Genomic DNA, 6,410 nt, shown 5'->3' on the forward strand with positions numbered 1-6,410 from the left:
TGTTTCTCAATTATCAGTGAGCCAACTAGTAACCTGATTTGATTAACTCTTTCTTAAAATCTCTCTATGGGCTGGGTGCGGTGGCTCACACCTGTAATCCTAGCACTTTGAGAGGCTGAGGTGGGCAGATCACCTGAGGTCAGGAGTTCGAAACTAGCCTGGCCAACATGGTGAAACCTTGTCTCTACTAAAAATACAAAAATCAGCCAGGTGTAGTGGCAGGTGCCTGTGATCCCAGCTACTCAGGAGGCTGAGACAGGAGAATTACTTGAACCTGGGAGGCAGAGGTTGCAGTGAGCCAAGAACGTGACATTGCACTCCAGCCTGGGCGACAATAGCGGAACTCTGTCTAAAAAAACAAAAAACAAACAAAAACCAAAAACTCTATGATTCCCCAGGGGACTTCAGATAAAGTTGAAGCTTTTTGTCATGGCTTATAGCAAATCTGAAGTATCCCTCTCTTTTCTTCTCAGGCCTGACTTTCTTCTTTTGCCCTTTATGTAGTTCAGCTTCACAGTGATTCTTTCTATTTATTCCATGCACCATTCTCCCCCCATGCTTTCCCCTGCCTGAGCAGCTACTATCTGGTTAACATCTACAGTTGACCCTTGAACAATGCAGAGGTTAGAGGTGCCAACCCTCCTGCAGTAAAAAAAAAAAATCTGCACATAACTTTCAACTCTGCAAAACTTTAACTACTAATAGGCTACTATTGATGGGAACCCTTACTGATAACATAAACAGTCAATTAACACCTTTTTAAATGTTATAGGCATTGCATACTGTATTCTTACAATAAAGTAAGCTGGGGGAAAGAAAATGTTATTAAGAAAATCACAAGGAAGAGAAAATATATTTGCTATTTATTAACTGGAAGTGGATCATCATAAAGTTTTCCATCCTCATCATCTTCAGGTTTAAGTTAATCGAAAGTAACATTCAGAGAAACAAAGATTTGTGATACGCTCGGCACAGTGGCTCACGCCTGTAATTCCAGGGTTTTGGGAGACCAAGGGAGGAGGATTGCTTGAGGCCATGAGTTCAAGACCAACCTGAGCAACACAGCAAGATCCCTTCTCCACAATAAAATTTAATGATTAGTAGGCTGAGGAGGAGAAGGAAGTGGAGGGGTTGGTTTTGCTGTCTCGGGGTGGCAGAAGGGGAAGAGGTGGAGGAGGCAGCAGGTGAGCCAGGAGAGGCAGGCACACTCAGTACCACTTTTATTGAAAAAATTTGCTCCCTGGTGTGATTCCGTCCTGTGCGGCTGTTCTCTGGAGCAGCGTTCGTTTATCTCCGTCCGCCTTCTCTCCCACCTAAGTGCGTGCCGCCACCTGATGGAAGATTCGATGGACATGGACATGAGCCCCCTGAGGCCCCAGAACTATCTTTTCGGTTGTGAACTAAAGGCCGACAAAGATGATCACTTTAAGGTGGATAATGATGAAAATGAGCACCAGTTATCTTTAAGAACCATCAGTTTAGGGGCTGGTGCAAAGGATGAATTGTACATTGTTGAAGCAGAGGCAATGAATTATGAAGGCAGTCCAATTAAAGTAACACTGGCAACTTTGAAAATGTCTGTACAGCCAACGGTTTCCCTTGGGGCCTTTGAAATAACACCACCAGTGGTCTTAAGGTTGAAGTGTGGTTCAGGGCCAGTGCATATTAGTGGACAGCACTTAGTAGCTGTGGAGGAAGATGCAGAGTCAGAAGATGAAGAGGAGGAGGATGTGAAACTCTTAAGTATATCTGGAAAGCGGTCTGCCCCTGGAGGTGGTAGCAAGGTTCCACAGAAAAAAGTAAAACTTGCTGCTGATGAAGATGATGATGATGATGAAGATGATGATGATGAAGATGATGATGATGATGATTTTGATGATGAGGAAGCTGAAGAAAAAGCACCAGTGAAGAAATCTATACGAGATACTCCAGCCAAAAATGCACAAAAGTCAAATCAGAATGGAAAAGACTCAAAACCGTCATCAACACCAAGATCAAAAGGACAAGAATCCTTCAAAAAACAGGAAAAAACTCCTAAAACACCAAAAGGACCTAGTTCTGTAGAAGACATTAAAGCAAAAATGCAAGCAAGTATAGAAAAAGGTGGTTCTCTTCCCAAAGTGGAAGCCAAGTTCATCAATTATGTGAAGAATTGCTTCCAGATGACTGACCAAGAGGCTATTCAAGATCTCTGGCAGTGGAGGAAGTCTCTTTAAGAAAATAGTTTAAACAATTTGTTAAAAATTTTCCGTCTTATTTCATTTCTGTAACAGTTGATATCTGGCTGTCCTTTTTATAATGCAGAGTGAGAACTTTCCCTACCGTGTTTGATAAATGTTGTCCAGGTTCCATTGCCAAGAATGTGTTGTCCAAAATGCCTGTTTAGTTTTTAAAGATGGAACTCCACCCTTTGCTTGGTTTTAAGTATGTATGGAATGTTATGGTAGGACATAGTAGTAGCGGTGGTCAGACATGGAAATGGTGGGGAGACAAAAATATACATGTGAAATAAAACTCAGTATTTTAATTAAAAAAAAATTTGCATATAAGTGGTCCCTTGTAGTTCAAATCAGTATTGTTCAGAGGTAAAATGTACTTATCATTCTAATCTCAACTCAAATGTCATTTTCCATAGATGTTTCTTGACCTCTCCAGGATGAGTTGGTGACTTTTTTTTTTAAGCTTTATTTTAGGTTTGAGGATACTGTGCAGGTTTGTTGTACAGGTAAACTTGTTTCATGGGGGTTTGTTGTACAGATTATTTCAACATCCAGATATTAAGCCTAGTACCCAACAGTTATTTTTCCCGCTCCTCTCCCTCCTCCCAACCTCCACCCTCAAGTAGACCCCAGTGTCTGTTGTTCACTTCTTTGTGTTCATGAGTTCTCATCATTTAGGTCCCACTTATAAGTGAGAACAGGCAGCATTTGGTTTTCTGTTCCTGTGTTAGTGACTCTCATTTTCTCTTGCATAGCACCTGTATCATGAGCACATTTAATAATGCATTGCATTCTGGTGCTTCCCTGGACACCTTAGAGGCAGAGAGGAAAAAGAGCCATGTCTGCTGTTTTCCCAACATGTAGCATATTTCTCTGCATATAGTAGGTACTCAATAAATATCTATTACATTAACAAATGGTAGTATTGCCTCTTAGGGAGGTCTTTTCAGTCACTCATTAGTAACTTGATTTTCTAACTGGGAAGGTGACTCCTGAGTGAAAAGAAAATTGAATTCAACTTCCACTTTTGAACCTGAGGGATAACTTTGTAGATGTTGGACCAATGAATGAATGAATGAATGAAAAGGTAATGTATAATGTGTTCAATGCCTGACACAGTGCAATAGAGATGATTCTTCATTTGAAACCAAAAGACTGGGTTGCATCTGGAAACCTTTACTTACTACTTGTGTGATTTTGAGTAAGTGTTATTTTTCTCCACCATCTCAATGTTATAACCTAAAACATGGATCCATAATTCCTGCTTACCTTATAGGTTTACTGAAATAATGTATTTAAACACAATGTATAAATCATTAATCATGATACAAAAGTGAGATGTTAATACAGTAAGGCAGCATGGTGTGATAATTCTCGCTATCATTTGTCAAGTGCTTGCTGCGTTCAAGAACTTAACTTGCATTATTTTATCTTCCTGATCATCTTGGTTAAAATATGTCTTTATTTTATTTTATTTTTATTTTATTATTTTTTTTTGAGATGGAGTCTCGCTGTGTCACCCAGGCTAGGGTGCAGTGGCAGGATCTCGGCTCACTGCAAGCTCCGCCTTGCGGGTTCACACCATTCTCCTGCCTCAGTCTCCCGAGTAGCTGGGACTACAGGCGCCGACCACCACGTCCGGCTAATTTTGTGTATTTTTAGTAGAGATGGGTTTTCACCGTGTTAGCCAGAATGGTCTCAATCTTCTGACCTCATGATCCACCCGCCTCGGCCTCCCAAAGTGCTGGGATTACAGGCGTGAGCCACTATGCCCAGCCAAAATATGCCTTTTTTTTTTTTTTAACCTATGTGGCAATTGAGCCTTTGAGAGGTTAAGTAACTCATCCCAGGTCATGTGGCTCGTAAATGGCTGAGCCAAGTTTCAAATCCATACTGGAATGGTGGAAAGATGGCAGGAGTTGGTCCCAGAATACTCAGGTGCAAGTCTTGGTACCTTTATTTACTAGTTCTGTGATTTGGAGGCGTATCTCTTAGGTCCCTAAGCCTCGATTTTCCAGTCTGTCGAGAGGGGATCAAATATTTACCTCATTGGATTGTTGTGAGGGTTAAAAAGAGTTTTGCAATTTATTGGACCATACTTTTTAGCTCTGTCTCACCATATATATTTTTTTTCTAAAGCCCAATAGAGAAAACAGTCAGCTCAATACTAATAATTTTGGTTCCCTCCTAGTTTCTTAGCCTCTTCTCTGTTTTTGTTGTTTGTTTTTTGAGACAGGGTCTTACTCTGTTGCCCAGGCTGGAGGTGCAATGACAGCTTGCTAGAGCCTCGACTTCCCCAGGCTCAGATGATTCTCCCACTTCACCATCCTGAGTAGCTGGGACCGCAGGTGTGTGCCACCACATCCAGCTAAGTTGTGTATGTTTTGTAGACATGGGGTTTCATCATGTGGCCCAGGCTGGTCTCAAACTCCTGGACTCAAGTGATCTCCTGCCTTGGCCTCCCAAAGTGCTGGGATTATAGGCGTGAGCCACCGTGTCTCACCTCTTCTGTGTTTTGGAGAAGACCAGAGATTATTAGAGTGTAAGAGCATGGACTTGTTCTACAATAGGCCCAGGTTCACGTACTGGTTCTGCCACTTACAGGCTTGAGGAAATTATTTAACCACTTTAAGCCTCTGTTTGCTTCCTCCCCAAATGGGGCCAATGACAAGTCCTGTGTCCTAGAATTATTTATGAGAACCAGATGAGATACTGTGTGTAAATCCTTCATCAGTCCCTGTTACATCAGAGAGGTTTAACAAGTGATACCAAAGGCAATACCTAGATAAGAAATAATAGCACATTCGACATTACACACATTCTAAAGCACTTTAATATGAACTAAGCCAATTTTATTCTCAAATTAGCCCTTGACATTGATATTATTAGTTTCCCATTTTACAAATGAGGAAACCATTGCTCATATAATTTTAGTAATTTCTCCAGAGTCACCCCACCAGGGCCCATTCGCACCTAGGATTTCTTACTTTGGGAGCGGTACTTCATCTACATTGGCAGAGTGATAGAGGCCAAGGAGAATTTAGAGGCTCCAAGGGAAAACGATAGGAATAAGTGAGGTTCACCTGCAGTCTCCAAGAAACAGCTCAGAGGTCAGAGCTTCTGAAAAAGTTCAGTGCAGCGAGCTAGCTGGGGAATATTAGTTTCTTGAGCATGCTGAGAAAGTTATTGAACCAGTGAAGCTGAGAGTACAATAGTCCTATTAAATGACCTCTCCTCTCTTCTCACATTTCTGTGCTATGACCCAGAGACAGTCGAATGGCTGGGACGGCTCCATGAGTGTCCATACGGCATTTTGCAGATACATACCGGGCCATCAACCCTGCTCCATAAATCCCCCAAACTGGGCTAGGTCATACTAGAAATGGAGGAATTTCAAGGATTGCTACAAGACTATTTGTACATTCTTCAAGGCCACTAGGTTGAGCTTCACATATGGATTTTCTAAGGCATTCTAAGGCAAACTCTGTTGCCTGAAAGAGGTCTTACATCTCCCTTATATCATGTGTTTTAAAATAGTATTTGATATCAACAATCAACAAAGTTGAGATCTTTTTATATATGGCAGCTCAGAGAGACTGTTACTTTCTCAATGTCTGGCCACTACATAGTGGCAGAGCCAGCATTAACCTTCTGCCTGCAAATGCCCTCTCTCCACAGAGGGAAGGGTAGGAGTTGAGTCTCTAAATCCATTTGTGATGGCACTGACAGGTGGCAGCACCTTGATCTTAAACTTCTGGCCTCAAGCGATTCTCCCTCTGCGGCCTCTCAAAGTGCTGGGATTGCAAGCGTGAACCACCACGCCCAGCCCTGGCAGTACCTGAGACTCTCTATTCAGTGGCTGGAACTTTGGGCAAGTGAATGAATCTTCCAAAGCCTCATCAGTGAAACAGTGGTACCAGTTTCCTAGGGTTGTTTTAAATATGAAGTGAGAAAATGCATCTCAGCTGCTCTTGATCACGTCGAATCCCATCACCTGAGCTGTTGAATGAACAGTCAGGATTCAGACCAGGAAACCCATGCTGCCTGGCTTCGGAGCTCTTAATCATCGGGAGCATAAAGTATGAGCAGGACGGGAAAGATTTACGCAGAGGACGGGCTGGAGAGTGGGGTTACAACGTGCATGACTTTCTAATACATCGATGGCAAACATTCATTGAGCTTTTGCTAAAT

The 6,410-nt window shown here is 42.1% G+C and overlaps 1 pseudogene across 1 annotated transcript; it reads left to right on the plus strand.

Moving 5' to 3' along the window:
- Window positions 1-1,238: 1,238 nt before the first annotated feature.
- LOC702389 (nucleophosmin pseudogene) lies at window positions 1,239-2,538 on the plus strand (annotated as a pseudogene). Its single transcript, XR_001441685.3, has one exon. The product of XR_001441685.3 is annotated as a nucleophosmin pseudogene (transcript).
- Window positions 2,539-6,410: the final 3,872 nt, after the last annotated feature.

This window comes from Macaca mulatta, chromosome 20 (assembly GCF_049350105.2).
Source record: "Macaca mulatta isolate MMU2019108-1 chromosome 20, T2T-MMU8v2.0, whole genome shotgun sequence".
In the NCBI taxonomy this organism is placed as follows: Eukaryota; Metazoa; Chordata; class Mammalia; order Primates; family Cercopithecidae; genus Macaca; species Macaca mulatta.